This window comes from Drosophila arizonae, chromosome X (assembly GCF_054131065.1).
Source record: "Drosophila arizonae isolate 15081-1271.41 chromosome X, UAZ_ARI_1.0, whole genome shotgun sequence".
Taxonomy (NCBI): Eukaryota; Metazoa; Arthropoda; class Insecta; order Diptera; family Drosophilidae; genus Drosophila; species Drosophila arizonae.
This window is the reverse complement of record NC_142927.1, coordinates 11,337,355-11,354,043: the sequence shown is the minus strand read 5'-3', so window position 1 is coordinate 11,354,043 and position 16,689 is coordinate 11,337,355. Positions and strand designations below refer to the sequence as shown.

Sequence of the window (16,689 nt, the reverse complement as noted above, 5' to 3'; positions counted from 1 at the left end):
GACAACCTAAAGGTATTAGCTGCAGTGCTATAAAGTTGGTAGATATATGTATATATATGTAGACGTGGATCGATATAGTTAAAGCTCTGCCTCTTTATATAAGTCGGTCCTAATTTTAACTTCCATCTGCCATTCTCAATATTGATTTCAGCGAATGATTAAAAGTTAGTAATACATATCGATAAATATCGATATGAGGCCTAGAGTTGTTAGATTAATGCATAAGCAAATGTGCTCTAGACTTCGAGTTTATAGATGGGTGTATATGCTGTAGAGTTCGAGGTCTTAGATACCACAATATGCTCTTGATTTAGAGGTCTGCAAGCATTTAAAAAGAAATGCTGGATTCCTGGATTCTTGCGAATATTTTTTAATGGAGCTAAACATTTAATAGCTTTCATATTATCCCACAGTTCCAATTGCTCCCATTTTATATGCAATCGTATAGATTATGAAAGAGCCTAAAATATGAGTAAGTAGTCCCATATATCTACAAACTCTGCTCGAACTACAATGGGTAGCTCTATATATGTATATATGTATTTTATATAGTGAAATTCAGGCTTGGCTCGATAAGAAAATCCGTAGTAAAAAAGCCATAGAACAAGCTCAAATATTTGCATGCATATAAATCTATATAAAGATTTCTTAGTGTTTCACTATATATACATATGTGCATATAGAGTGAAATACGATATATATCTATCTATATGTATATGTATATATTTGTTATGGGTTCTTGTCTTTCAATCTCTTTTGCTTGGCAACAGAGCTGAAGAAATAAAATGTTGACCAATGTGTGGTTTATGTCAGTTGACTAAACTCTATATAAAACCTGTCTATAGATGTATGCAGAGGTGTCTGAGAGTGTGAGTGTGCTATATTGTGTTTGTGTGAACAAAGGTGCGGAAATTTAGTCGTACTTGACAATGTGATGGACGACAGATAGCGCGCTGCATTGCACACCCCCCCTGCCACCCGGCTCCCCCGGCGCCAGCTGCTAAAGGATTCGCAGCTGCCAGGCGTTGCCACTGTCAGAATGTCGTCATTGTTCATTCATGAAATGAGCGCTCTTTTTACTTCTGTCCCAACATCAGCAGCAACAGCAACAGCAACAATAACAACAACAACAACAACAGCAGCAAAAGCAACCGCAATGGGTAAAATGAAAAAAAAAGGAACAAAAAGCAGCAACAGCAACAACAAAAAAGCACGAAAGACGCGCGTGGCAAAGGAGTGCTGGATAAGTGTATATATGTATGCATGTATATATGTGTGTGTGTGTGTGCGTGTGTGTGTGTGTGTGCGAGGACACTGCGAGGACGTACGTGCGACTTTGTTGGCCCACTGAAGTTTTTGTTGTTTTGCTTGCCGCTGCTGCTGCTGCTGTTGCTGCTGTTGCGGCAGTGTTGCATGCTACACGAACACACACACACACACACACACGAACACACACCCATACACACACACACACACACATTGTATAGCGAGCCCACATCATACAAACGATTTGTACGAGTATTTGCCTCGTTCGCTGACATCATCCGCAGTTCCCTTTTTCCAGTTCACACACACACACACAGACACACACACATATATATATATATATATATATATATATTATAGAGCGCGCGACAGCTCGCATTGCTCATACGCCATGTTGCCCAACACACAAAGTGTAAGCTAATATGGGTGGGCGGGGCGACAGCTGCCTCTGCCTCTGCCTCTGCCTCTGTCACTACCTCTGCCTCTGCCTCTAGCTCTGCCGCTGTTTGTTGTTATTGTTAATATTCGAGTTGGAAATTGTCCTTACGCTTCTTTTTGCACTAACTGCAACTTTTCTACTTAAACTTCCACTTCGACTTCTTCTTCAGCTTCAGCTTCGTCTCTTCCTACTTCTTCTTCTTGTTCTTCTTCGTGCAGCTGCATTCATTGGAATTGGCTTTTTGCTCTTTGATGATTGACCAATAGAAGTAAAAGTTCACATTGCAAATCGTTTTACTAACGATATCCTTGATTATAATAGAACAACAAAGGCTTACAATAGACTTCAACGACGCAGACAAAGTGTGTGCGTCTATGTGTGTGTGTGTTTGTTTATTTGTATAAACACACTTTGTTCAGCATCAGCGCCAGCTTGTCTGAGCTGATGTCGCACAGACTAAACGCGTCTCTCTCTCCTGGGTCTTAACCGGCTCGCCTTATCTGATTGGAATTGTGTGTGACAGCTTTGCGCAGCGCCCTTCTGTGTGATTTTCATGAACTTGGCTAAACATTTAATTAGGAAGTTTGCATTATTCGATGGACAGAACTTGCACATCCTTAGGCTTAAGTGTGTTTGGGGTTCTCTTTCTCTCTGTCGCTCTTGTTCTTGATCTTGATTACCCTATTTTTTCTACAATTTTATGTGTCTATCCTTTATTCCCTTTGTGATTCAGACTTTCTTACACTTGTTTAGTGTTTGATCTAATCTTTCTTCATTTGATTAGGTCTTCTTTGTTCTTTTTTTCTATATTTGTCTCTCTCTCTCCTCTCTCTCTCTCTCTCTCCTCACTCTCTCCTTCTTCTCCCCTCTCTCTCCCTCTCCTCTCTCTCTCTCTCTATCTCTCTCTCTCCTCACTCTCTCCTCTCTCCCATCTCTCTATCTCACTTTGCCACTATCCGTCTCTGCTTTTCCCCCTATATCGTTATTCTCTGTCTCAATCTTTGGTTAGTTTTGTTCTCTCTTTCTATCATGTTTCTCCGTCTCTTGCTCTCACTATCTGTCCCAGTCTTTCTGTATATTTTTAACTGTTTTTCTGACGCTTTCTTCCTTTTTTCTCTTTCTCTCTCTCACTCTCTCTGTCTCTCTCAAATACACGCTCTCTCTTTCTTTCTTTCATTCTCTTTCACACACACACACTATCTCCCTCTTTCTATCTCCCTATGTCTCTCTCTCTCTCTCTCTCTCTTACACTCTACCGTTTTCTCTTTTTACTTATCTTTCTGCTTTTCACTTTACTCCTCATTCTGCCTCACTCTTGCTCTCAATATTTCTCTGCACCTCTCTCTGTCGCTTTCTCTCCCCTCTCCTCACTCTCCTCACAGAATGAGACAGAGTGAAAAAGACAGCCTTTTATTTTCCCTCTTTCTGTCTCTTTGTCTTCCTATATTTCCTCTATTCTCTATTGCCTCTATTTGTAACAACATTCAAGCTCTCCTTTACTCTCTCTCTCTCTCTCTCTAGAATCTTCTTGATTCTTCCATGCTTCAATAATATTTAAATATCCTTGCACCGATTCCATTTTGAAATGATTTCGCTTCCTTTCCTTTCTAGGCCTTTCTTTGCAAGTCTCATGGAGCACTTTTCGTAATACAGTTATTTTCTTAAACAACCTATTTTAGCCACTCGTATTTGATTTGAAATTCCTGTTGAAACTCGAACATTCTTCGATATCATCAACGAGGACCGTTTGAGTTGAAAATTGTTTTTCTGCCAGAGATGAGAAGAGAAGAGATGCCTTCGCCTTCACTCACATGACGAATGCACATCGAATAGATGTGATCCATAAAAATGTATAATTTATACGATGAGACGGTTTAATGGGGGCTGCTAAAGCGTTCAGTTTATGACGGGTCATTGCTAATGGGGCTCAGCCGTGCCTCGCTAGAATGGGAATGGGCCAGAGATGGGTAGGCGAGGCCAGGCCAGACCAGGCCAGACCAGGCCGCGCCACGTCACACCAGACCAGACCAGGCGGGTGTGGGAGCGGTGTCTAGGGTACATTTAACAGTTAAATGTGCTGGATCGCGCACCTGTCTTAATTGTTCTGTGTCGTTGCGGTCAATTAGTTAGGAATGCAGTGGCTTTCAAACAGCAACAACAACAATAACAACAACAACAACAGCAACAACAGCAACAGCAAGATGAGAAATGTTGCGTCCAAGGCTTGTCCAGGACGTGAATGCGTGTTCATTGCGCAAACAGCTGAATTGAGTATGCTGTAACTGTGTGTGTGTGTGTGTGTGTGGGTGGTTGGGTGGTTGGGTGGTGCTAGTCACCGGCATAGTGCATAGGCAGCAGTGCATGCTGTGGTGCACGCGCACCTGGCCAAAGCGACGGCCAAGTCGCAAAGTCACAAAGTTGGTTCAGCGCTCAGACGGACTGGCCGACGGTCGAACGAACGAACGGACGGACGGACGGACGAATGGACGGACAGTCGGGCGGCTCTGTCTTTGCAAAGGCAGAAAATGCCTGAAATGCCTTTGCGCCCTGACGTATGCAGCACATTTGCCACAATTTTCCACTTTATTTTCGTAGTTTTTCCTTCGTCTTTTCCAATTTTGTTGTGCCTGCTGTAACGCTCTCGCTTGCCTGCCTGCTGGCCGTGTGCGCTCGTTATCCTGGGCCTGTCCCAATGACCGAGTGCCGCACACGCGCGCGCTCTCTCTCTCTCCCTCTCTCTCTCTCTTTAGCTGCCTCTCTCTCTCTCTCTCTCGCTCTGTTGTCCCTCTCACCCACCCGCTCTCTATCTCTGTCGCTCCCGCTCTCGCTGAACGGCTCCAAGAAAGTGGCACACGCCGAACGGCCCACAAACGATGCCCGATGCCGAAGGCTGCTCGGTCGGCCCATTGCCGAACGGCCAACTGAACGAAAGTCGCACTCGATGAACGCACACGCGCTGCGGCAGCTGACAGTTTCAGTGAACCACGGAGACGAACGGATTACGGGTAACCCAAACAGCAGCCAGCATAGCCAAACAAGAAATGAAAGAAAAGCAAGAAAAAACAGAAAGAGAAAATCAAATCAAAATTAATAAATTAAATAAATATCAATAATACAAATCAATTTCAAATATAAATGAATAAAACCTAATGCAAATATTTAACAAACGCTTAACAAAACGCAAGAAAAAAACACTTGATTAAAGGACACCAAAATCCTGTGCTGGCCGCACTCGAAAACTCCCGATTCCGAGTCAGAGTGCTGAGCGCTCAGTCAGGGCTGGCAGGCTAGTTCGAGCAAAAAAGTGACCGAAATTCGAGTTGAGCTAAATATGTTCGCCGAAGCAAGCACCACAGAGCCTAATATTGATATATATATATGCAGATACATATATATCTCTGTAATATATGATATATGTGTATATAATGATTCAATATATATATTTTTTTTATTTTTTTTTTGTATTTGTCTAAAAGGCAAATTCAGTGCGCAGGCAGCAAAACGCTTTACATAAGTTCTCAAAGTTCCTTTGGTAATTTTTTCTTTTTTTTTTTGGATTTTTTTTCAAGTGCTCAAAAAGGAAGAGAAAAGAGAAAGCTAAGCAAAACATATAGACGAAAATCTGTATATATATATATTTATATATATTTTAGATGTAAATATATTCAATATATATATATATATACATATATATATACATATATATATACATATATCTAATAATTCTTGTTGTTATTGTTAGACGCGCGTGCTAGTGTTTGTCTGTGCGTTGTCCATGCACATGTGTGTTTCTCTCAGTGTGTTTGTTTCGAAAACGTGGCGTATACTTGATGTGGCCACACAAAAGATTGCGTATACGCCTCGACTGCATGTGTGTGTGTGTGTTTGTGCTAAATGCGAATGCATAACTTGCATTTTGTTTGAAACGGCAGCGAGGGCAGCGCTTAAGTAGGCAACGAAAAATTTACAAACACACACTCATACATACAAACACACGCACACACTCATACACACACATAGAAGCACGCACGCACGCTGTGTGTGGCTTTGGAGTGCTTTTGAAGTGTTCCTTTTGTGTGCGTGCATGCGTGTGTGTGTATGTGTGTGTGTGTGTGTGTGTTTGGACTTTCGATTTTTCGTGGCTTGTCTTCAACTTATTGTTGTTGCGCTGCGTCCTGTGCTTGGCTGCTTGTTTAGGCTCTATGTATGTGTTTGCGTGTGTGTGTGTGTGTGTGTGTGCCTATAACTGTTTCTGGCATGTCCCTTTTCTACAAGCGCGCATATGCCTTGTGCCTGTGTGTGTGTGTGTAAGGCAATGCCAACAAGCAGGACGACGTCTGCGCTGGCACGAAACTCAACTCAACACAGCTAAGCACAGCACAGCAGAGCAGAGCAGAGCAGCGCGAAGCAGAGCAGCGCGAAGCGGAGCAGCACACAATTCAACTTAACTCAACTCGAAAAAAAAGCCAGCGCAAAGCCGAACAGTCGCACACCCTACACGGCATTGGGTAGGGCACCGCACAGTCTGTCACCCAGTCAGTTCGTCAGTCTGTCAGTCTGTCAGTTCGTCAGTTCGTCAGTTAGGCTGGCAGCGCTGGCGCCTCGCTAACTGGCTAAACTAAGGCAGCATGTAAGCCAACCAACCACCTCCCCCTCCATAGCACACTGTGTGTGAGAGAGAAAGAGAGAGACAGAGAGAGAAAGTGAAAGAGCGAAAGAGAGAGGGAGAGAGAGACAGTGGCCCGTACCCTAGACGCCCCTACGCCTCTGGCAGCGCAACACGCGCGTGTGCCACATCGCGTTTTCTGCTGTGCGCAAAAAAGAGCCGAGCGACAAACGAAAACGACGAACGGCGAACAGGCAACTGGCAACTGGAAAAGGAAAAGGAAAAGGCACAGGGACATGGACACGGACACGGACGGGTACAAGAGACTGGGACAGGGACAGGGACTAGGGCAGGGACTGGGGCAGGGACTGGGGCAGGGACACTGCTGCCAGCTGAGGACGAGGGCGAGGACGACGAGCCTTTGCTGGGCAGGCAAAAACGAAAAAAATTTGCCAGAATGCCTCTTCTGCCTGGTTGTCGTCGCCGTCGTCGTCGCCGTCGTCGTTCGTTTCTCCTACTTCTGCTACACTGAGAGCCAACGAAAATTGTGCAACGCTTTTGAAGTTTGTTTGCTTGTCTAGCACGGCAGCGGCAGCAGCAGCAGCAGCAGCAACAACAAACATTCGCATTCAGAATTTCGCCTGCAGCGCAAAAGTATGCAACAGAATTTTTAAAATAAGCCAAGCGCTCAATGGCGTTTGTTTCCTCACCCCGCTTCGCTGCTGCACTTCAATAAATTTCAGCTCCAATTTTAGCTCTAGTTTCAGTTTTTATTGAGGCGACACACTGACGACACACACACACACACGCTCATATGTGTATATATGCGTGTGTTTGTGGCAATGCCAATAAAGTTAATGACAGTTTCTAATGAGCAAATAGTCGCCTCTGGTCGCATTCGATTGAGTCCAACCAAAGCGAGCTGCTGGCCTCTCGTTTTATATAACAACAATGTGAGCCAAAATACAAAAAAAAAAACACACACACACACAAACCGAAAAGCAATTGGCTGCAACATTTGTGCATAGTTCCTTGCTGGGCGAGAAAAAAGTGCTGCATACTTGCGGGCGCAGCTTGAAAATCCAAGCAGCTTAAAGCTGAATAATTCAGCTCCTTCTTCCTCACGCTCTCTCTGTCTACCTCCGCCCTGTGCCTTGGCTAAGGGAAAAGAAATCTCACATAGTTTGTGTGAGCTCATTTATTTGCCAGCGACTTTCGGGCGCTTAAAAATATACACAAATACATGTATTTATATATGTACTAGCTGGCCCGGCAAACGTTGCATTGCCCTCTATATTATTTCTAGGTAAAAAATTGTTGAAAGCTATGTTGTTCAGGCTGGGATACACTGATAAATTTATTAATCGGATTTTCATTCAAGCACCTTGTTGTAAACGACATTCTTCGTTTTTTGGTCGGGTGCAAGAACAAATAATGCGGATCGTTTGCCAACACGTGAGCATGCCACGTACAATTGACCATGAGAAAAACACGCATTTTCTAGATTGAGGCCACAAATAGTCAAAGATTGGCCCTGTGACTTGTTGATCGTCATGGCGAAGGCAAGACGAAGCGGGAATTGAATTCGTTTAAATTCAAAGGGCATATCTGTTGAGCTCATCGGAATCCTAGGAATAAGAACTTCCTCATCTTTAAATTTTCCTTTGAGTATCAACGCGTGAATCACATTGCTCATCAGTTTTCTTATCACCAAACGCGTTCCATTGCACAGTTTTGGTTGGTTTAAATTTCTAAGCATGCAAATCATGGAGAATTGCTCTTTTCATAGCTGTGTTCATTTCTTGACGCCGGTCAAGTTGTTCTTCCATATTGCCCATGAAGTATATTTGCAAGAATTTTTGCTGTGCATCTTCAATAGGTTGCAATGATCCAATGCGATGGCAAATCTGGCCTTGAATCTTTAAATTCAAAGCCATAGTTATAGTTATATTTACAAACACTATTTACAGAAATCTAACAAACTACATTATTCAAAATTTTTTTTTGGCAGTCATAGAAAATAAAATTTTTAACGTAAATTACCTTAAATATCCGTCTCCAATATTTTCCGCCCCAAATTATGTCATTTGGAAACAGGCATTGTATTTTTGAGTGTTCGCTAGAAAATGTCGTGATTCTAGTGTTTCGCCATAAAGCAGGGAACGCAATGGCTATGGTGACCGCTAATGGCAATGTCACTTTACCACTAAGGCAGCACAAACCGGGCGTTTCACCAGCAAACTTCAATGCGCCACAATGCTAGCAAACAACGTCCATTGGACCAATGCAAACTAAACGATTCAAGCTGTAATCAATGGTGCAATCATATCGAAACGCTGCTCGATTCAAATGAATCCTTGAACCATTTCTTATTGCCATTTCACGGGCTGCCTCTCTTTGAGAAGCACGAATTAAGGCCCTTCTTCCCTGGGTACTAACGCGGAGCCTTTCTCGGGCGATTTCTCGCTCTTCGTCAGATAATTGACTCGCGCTATTCCGTTGCCTAATTGCATTATGGGTCCGCCGGGAAAGATTAGATCTTCTAGGACGCGGCATTTTTATTAATAGTAATACTGCCCTCGCACAAAACCATATAAAACAATCGAGAAATATAAATATAAATAATTTACACAAATTTATGTTTGAGACAAACAAATACCTGAACTTTCGAGATATTTAGCTTTTGTAAAAGTCCAAAAATACAATTTTTAATAATTAACTTTTTTTTTTTTAATTTCGAATTTTGAATTTTGAATTATTTATTTATTTTTGATTGTTAGGTTTTAATCTTTTGATTTTTTTTTTAATTTTTGCAGATTTTTGATTTGAAATATTTATAAAGTTTAAAAGTCCGAAAATATAAAAAGCCAAAAATACACTTTTTAATAATTACCTTTTTTTTTTTAATTTCGAATTTTTAATTTTTTATTTATTTTTTGAACAGTCAGGTTTTAATCTTTTGATTTTTTGCAGATTTTTGATTTGAAATATTTTTCCTTTTGATTTGAAAATTTTTTTTTTTTTTTTTTTTTTTTTTTTTTTTTTTGAATAGTCAGGTCTGCTCGAGGTCAGGAGACCGTAGACTGACTGACTACATTTGTTTATTTACTTCTACACTATTGTCAAAACTGTCACTGTTACCAAGCCTACTGGGTATAAAAAAATTTGAACATTTGGGGAAAAAACCGCGTTTTTCAAGTATTCGGCAAATTTTTTCAGTATTTTTAAGACCCTATACTAAACTCGTTGCGGAGACAAATCCAACAAATCAAAAACCATGAAAATTGGTTCAGCCCAAATCAAGTTATAAGCAGTCTTCACTTTTACACAACTTTCTTTTATATATATAGATATTGTATATGCCTATACATATATATATATTGGCAAGCTGCAGCTGGCCAAAGGTTATCCAGTTCGCTGGCCCATGTGCGTGTGCTCATTTGGCTTGTCCATTGTCCGCAGTTGATTGTCGCTATTCAATTGGGTTTTCTTGTTCCGCTGCTGATTCTGTTGTTGGCCGTGCTAAATTTACATAACGTAAATGCGGCATAAATAAATTATTAAATACGTGTGCGCCAACAATGGCTATGGTATGTGGACAGCACCAGCACACACACACACACACATGCCAGTCACCCACACACATGCACACGCGGAGCCGGAGCCACGCTTGTTGCCCCAGAATGTATGCTATAGTTTCTGTGTGACAGCCCACGGGCGTTTGCCATAATCCCATTTCACTCTGATTGCCCGGCCAAAATTTCGATTCCGTAACGATTTCACTGAATTACGCGTGTTTGTGAGCGACTGTTTCGGTCCATCTGTGTGTGTGGGTGTGTGTGTGTGTGTGTGTGTGTGCACGTTTACCACTCGCAATTGTAAGATTAATGGAATAAGCTGAAAAGCAGCAGTAAATGATTTTTGCTTCATTCTCGTAATTTACATTCGCAAATGTCCCTGATTAATTACACTTTTTCGAACACATTTTGAATATTAATTGTTCGCAGAAATGCCAAGGGATTTATTACGAAGAATATTCATATACGCATGCATGCATTATCTCTTGCCAGTTTTGGCCACAAAATCGGCTTGAAGCAGATCAAATTGCTTCACTCGAACGCTTAAATACTTCGTCTAATATCAGCTGAAAGCTGATTAAGCGAACATTTGAATACCAGCTCAGAATTATTTCGCTCGCTCCGGCTTAGCGCTGCAAATCTGTTCTGAATGCGCTCATTACACATACATACACATAATGCATGGAAAGTATTAAGTATTTAATTAGAGCATTTTGCATACGAGCTAAGTGAACATTTGTATAAAGCAATTTTCTCCCCCTTTTTATGTGGCAGTTGAGTTTAATTATGATTCGCCCTCGTCTCATGGAACTTTCTATATAATTGGAGTTATTACTGTGTATGTGTGTGTGTGTGTGTGAGTATGTGTGTGTGGGCTATGATTTGAGTGCAGTGGCCAGTGGCTAGTGGCCAATGGCTGGCAGTGGCAATTAAATGCAATGTGGAGCGGATCAGCAGGTCATAATGATTTGTGATAATGGCTGGGCTATTTTTATAGGGCATATAAGTTATAATGGGCCATTGGCTGCGGCTGCGGCTGCCAGAATGGTTAAGGCACGGTACGGCGAGGCACGGCAAGGCACGACAAGGCATGGCAAGGCATGGCAAGGCATGGCGCGGCACGGCCTAGTCAGACTGGTGCCAAGTGTTTCAGCATGCTTTGCGAGCTTGGCCGCCGTTGTTGGTGTTGCGGCGAGTTGCGGCGAGAGCTGGCCACCAATTTGATGACCTAAAAATAGCATAAGAAGTCAAGTCACTAAGGCATGCGGCGAACGGCGAACGGCGAACAGCGGCAAAGTAGCACAACAAAAGTTGTGTTGACAACGGGCGAACGGGCGAACGAACGAACGAGCGAACAAATGAACGAACGGATGAGGCGGCAGGTCGGCGCATGCGACACGAGAGCGAAAAGAAACGAAACAAAACGAAACGAAACAAAACGAAACGAAGCGAAGCGAAGCGAGAGCGCGCAGCGAATTCGTTGTCGCGGCAAAAGACGGCAGCGAGAATTTGCTGCAGCCTTTTTCGGCTGCGATTACGGCAGAGCAACGGGTTTTTGGTCAGCGGGCTGGCGGGGAAGTCTGCACAGTTAACGGGATTTGACTAGTTTGTTGTTGGATTTGTTTCTTTTCATTCCCTTTTAGCTCTGCTGCATTTGTGGAAGAATGACAAACAACACTTGAAAATATTTAGCGGAAAGCTACATTTTGGTGCTGTTAAATGAATAGTGAAAGCTGCTCTCTCTCTCTCTCTCTCCCTCGCTATACAAGTCAGTCTCTCTTGCGCGAGTCTTCTGTCCTGCTCGCACTGCCTGTCTCTGGCTCTCATTATCTCTTGCCGTTCGCCTCTCTGCTCAGCTGCTGCTCTCTGATGAGCCCTGTAAGCGTCCCTCCCTGACTTTGATTCGGTGTTGGCTGCGTTATTCACGTGCGCGCGAAAGTATGCTACAATAATCCGCTTGAAGCTCCAAAGTTGCATAAACATAAACAAACTGCGCTGCGCTGCGCTAAATAGACAATTCTCGTCGATGATGTTCTTTTTTTTTTGGTGAATCGTATTCATACTTGCATACTGTATTTTTTTCAAGTGTATTGTGCTTTTTGTTCCTGTGCTCAAGTAACGGCTAAACCAACAACCGAACCACAACAGTTGGTGTTAGCAAAGTCAAAAGCAAATTCAACAAAAATAGCTGAAAAGCCGATGCAATTTGAATTGGGAATCCCAAACGAAGTCAATGGAAATCAATTAAAATTTACAAATTGTTCAAGTAACAAAAGCAACAACAGCGCCAGCAGCTGCAGCAGCAACAATAATCAATCAATCAATCAAACAATCAATAGCATTGAGAAAGCATACAAAGCTCGAGAACAATAATAAGTTAAATCAACTGAAAACCAAGTCACATCAAATACGAATACAATTGCGCCGGCTTTATTGAACATACATATATATAGAAAGACTCACACACATTCACACACACACGTGCACACACACACACTCAGGCATTCAAACAAAAGTTCGAAGCACGCACACGAACGTGAATTCTGGTTGCTTCTGGCACGGCTAAGGCAACGTCAGCGTTCACGTCAACGGCTACGGCTCCTGTTACGGCTTCGATTACACACACACACACACACACACACACTCATAGACATTCATGTTCATTAAGCTGCTCGCTAACATTGTTGGAGTTTTGCAATTTGTTCACAGCGCTGGGAACCAACAAAATAAAACAAAAAATTAATAAATAAAGTAATAAATTAAAAAAAAAAAAAAAACAACAAAAAAAAAAAAAAACAAAACCAAACCAAACAAACAACAATAATCACAAAGCAGCGCGTTCGCATCGCCCAAAGCAACAACAACAACAAAAGTGGGAAAAAAAATTGTGTAAATTGTTTTTGCGCGCCGCGTCGTCGTCATCCTTCAGAGCCATAAAAAACCGCCGCCATTTGTGTTTGCCGATGCGAGTTCATGTGTAGGCTACAACAACAACAACAACAACTACTACTACTACAACAGCAACAACAACAACAACAACAACAATAGTTAACAGCATAACTGCAGCAAAATTTGTGGCAGCTTATTGCAACAAAAGCAACAACAGCAACAACAGCAACAGCAACAAACAACAACAAAACAACAATAGAAGCAGCAGTAGCAGCAGCAACAAAGGCACAACATCGACTGAGATCGATTAACGGTAAGTTTGGCATATTCAGCATGCATATATATATATATATATATATATATATATATATATATATATGTCTATCTATCTATATCGGAGTTGGGTCTGGGATTGAAATTTGATTCGCCGCAAGAAGTCGCAGCTAATTGCTAGCCATGATTATGTCACTAATGAGCCAAGCAATTGAAAACGCTAAGACACTTGGCAAACACTTGCTGCCACACACTCGCACACTCGCACACACACACAGACACACAGACACACGCACACAGCGAGGCATACAACATTTTGCTTTTCCTTTTCGTCATTTTGTTGGCCTACTGCACAACCTTTTGGTGGCTTTTGGAGGGCAAACTTGAGGCAGCACAAAAAAAAGAAAGAATACGGGCCAATACATGCCCCAGTGAGCGTTAAGTTTCGTTAAGAAACATACCAAAATAATTGTATCTTCGAGATACAAGATTGTACAACAGCCAGAGAGTCGAACAGGATATGTGTGGCGCTGAAAAGGCGCAGGCGCTCGCTCTGGCTCTGGCTCTGGCTCTGGTTCTGGCCACAACTGCTAACCCACTCGCTCTCTCCTTTTCACACACACACACACACGTTCTTACTCTCTCTCTAGGCCAATCTCTCGCTCAACAACTCTCTCTCTCTCTCTCTGTATTGCCCTCTGCTAGCCTTGCTTTGTGCCTGTGTATATGTAAAATTCATTGACTAACAACATGCGAGCACTGCTCAATGCATGCATGTGTGTGTGTGTGTGAGAGTGTGATTATTTTGTTTTTTTTATTTTGTTATTTTTATAATTGTATGTGCATGCTGGTTAGTTAATCAATTTTTGCATTGTTAAATCATATTGCGGCACACTTGATTAATCGTTTCAATCTGCAAGTGCAGCAAACGCGATTTTTATAGCATACTTTTCAGCGTGGCCGTGTATAACTGTGTGTGTGTGTGTGAGTTTGCCTTTGGTAACTTAAGCTGTGACAATTGTTTGATTTGACTTCCAATTTCAAGCTGAGCCTGCAATTTGCTTCATTCATTCACACACACACACACAAGAATTGGTGGTCATGTGTGTGCGTGCGTGTTGCGTATATAAAAACACGTTGGAATATCGAACTGACCTACTTTGGTGTGCAATACACACAAACACACACACACTCACACACATTTGGATTTACTTAAAATACATATATGTTGAGACATATGTATATGTATATGCTTATATATGTGTGTATATATGTTTATATTGACACAGACACACGTACACACACACACACACACACACACATACATATTGACAGTGGCCAAGAGTGCTTTGACCTTAGCGCTGCCTGCTTACATAAGTCCAAATCGAATTTCAAATTTCTCGTCTATTCGAGTAATTACTGTAGTTGAGCTCAACTCCTGTGTGGAATGCAACGATTGTTCTCTAATTAATATTATTCTAGCTAAATGCTGGCAAACTACTAATTTCAATTAATTCCAATATCAACTCAACTGAACGCAGTTCAACTCACTCGGCATTCCAATGAATGTTCTCAGAATTTGTCTGCTGCATTCCATGTGCAATCCAATATATGTGTATTTATATACTAATATATAAGTATATATGTATGAATTTTCATTCGATTGCAAATTCCGAGAAATTGACTTAATTATGGCACGGCGCATTTGTGAAATCTCTTTGAGTTCGCAATTCCAATTACTCGTGAAACTTCAATTCCAATTAAATTGCATTTATACTATTTTCCACACGCACAAAGCCACTCCGAAGCTTTAATTCAACGTAGATTATATACATATTGAATTTATTTCCTATGGCCAAGAATTGCATAAATTGAATTATTTAAATGAGTTTTATTAGAAAGTTATTCGTATTATAAATGAAATTATAATCATAATTACTATAACATTTATTTTATTATTATTAATTATCAAAGCAATAATAGTTTGCATTATTTTAGTAGTGTTATTGTTATTATTATTATTATTATTATTATTATTATTATTATTATTATTATTGTTTTTATTTTTCTAAAATTAATATAATTTGATTAATAATATTAATTTTAATATATTTATTATTGTTAAGATTGTCAGGAAAGTAAAAAATGAATTCAGTTAAATTTTTTGTTTGCTTTTGTTTTAAACGATTTTATTTATAATTTTTGATATTGTTGCTGTTTATATTATTATTATTAGTATTGTTATTATTAGCATAATTATTGTCAAAAATGCCTAGTATTCGGTTTGGAAAAATTTGTCATTTTATTTTTTTTATTTTTTTTTCAATTAAATTATTAGAATGAAGCTTTTATGATTTACCTCCTAAAAAATTGTATTTTATAATTATTTGTATGTGTGATTTTTTCTTCTTCTTTAAATATCATTATTATTCATTGAATTTAAATATATTTTTATTTTATTTATATATTTGACATGTTTTTCTTTTTAAAATTTGATTATAATTTCGTTATAAATTTTATATATGTATACATTTTTTAATGCATTTTTTTCCTTTTAAAATTTAATTACTATCATTACTTCCATATTTCTACACTTAATAAACCAAATAAAAATAAAAAAAATTGAAAAAAAAAAAATTAAAAAAATTACTTCCACAACTACTGTCAGCTTAAACTTTTCCTTTTAAATTTTCATTTTCGCTGCTTAAGTTGGGTCTTTCACTTTGTTCCATAGCTCAGGCCTTCAGTTCATACAGCACAGTTCACGCTTATATAGCCAGATGCTGAAAGCAGCTCTTTGACACTCTACTTAAAAGCAATTTGTAAAATATTTGTGCACACAAATTGCTTAACACAACACAAAGTTTGAAGGTAAATGCAATAAAAAAGGAGAAGAGTCACTTTCATAATTCAATTTGCTTTCGTTTAAAAAAGTTCCCAACTCAATTAAATAAAACTATAAAATTCTCTATGTATGCGAACGTACATATACACATATTATATATGTATGTATATATGTATTAATAAAATCAAAAGTAAAAGTAAATCAGAAAACTCTCTCTCTCTCTGTCTCCCTCGCTCTGTGTCTCTCTCCCCACCCTTGTAACTGTCCACAACTAACAAGCACGCAAATTTCTGCCAGTGTATTCTGTGCAGCTGACACTTTATTTATATCGATTGTCAATTGTATCCATTCCTTTTTTTTTGTTGTTTTTGTTTTGTTTGTGTTTGATTGGAATGCACTTAATGCCTATCGTTAGCTGCGCTAATCCAATTAGTCATTCAGGCAAACGGGTTCAATGTGCGCGACGTGCTGGTAGAGCGAGTGCATTGCTCTACATTGGCCCACTCGATGATTATTGAATTCATAAGGAATAAATTCGCTAATTTGTTGTATTAACTGTTTTTGTATTCATTCTTTTCAATTGCAGCATCGTGCTAAGCGGCGGGCGCTACTCGAACATGGCGCCTCGGATATAGTTGTAGCTTTAATGTAGCAGGCGACATCCATGTGCCTCATGTGAGTATTACAAACGAGTTGAGATTGAAATTGAAATTGAAATTCAAATTGAATAATCATAATCGAATCTTTGCGTAATTTTGTATCCTTGTTTGTTGCAGGCCTTGGAAATCTAAGG

The 16,689-nt window shown here is 40.2% G+C and overlaps 1 protein-coding gene and 1 long non-coding RNA gene across 51 annotated transcripts in view; one reads left to right on the top strand and one right to left on the bottom strand.

Moving 5' to 3' along the window:
- The first annotated feature begins 4,582 nt into the window (after positions 1-4,582).
- para (sodium voltage-gated channel paralytic) overlaps positions 4,583-16,689 on the top strand; it is an 84,793-nt gene continuing 72,686 nt past the window's right edge. For all 50 annotated transcript variants that reach the window (XM_089473888.1, XM_089473869.1, XM_089473864.1 and 47 more), the window contains exons 1-4: positions 4,583-4,710; positions 12,599-13,091; positions 16,483-16,571; positions 16,673-16,689. The exon at positions 16,673-16,689 is cut by the window's right edge. The gene's annotated coding sequence lies outside the window, so the exon portion shown is untranslated. The remainder of the gene's footprint in view (positions 4,711-12,598; positions 13,092-16,482; positions 16,572-16,672) is intronic.
- Positions 7,637-9,682, bottom strand: LOC149267888 (uncharacterized). Its single transcript, XR_016270987.1, has 3 exons — positions 8,971-9,682; positions 8,355-8,884; positions 7,637-8,230 (listed from the first exon to the last, which is right to left on the bottom strand). It is a non-coding gene; the product is annotated as an uncharacterized LOC149267888 (long non-coding RNA).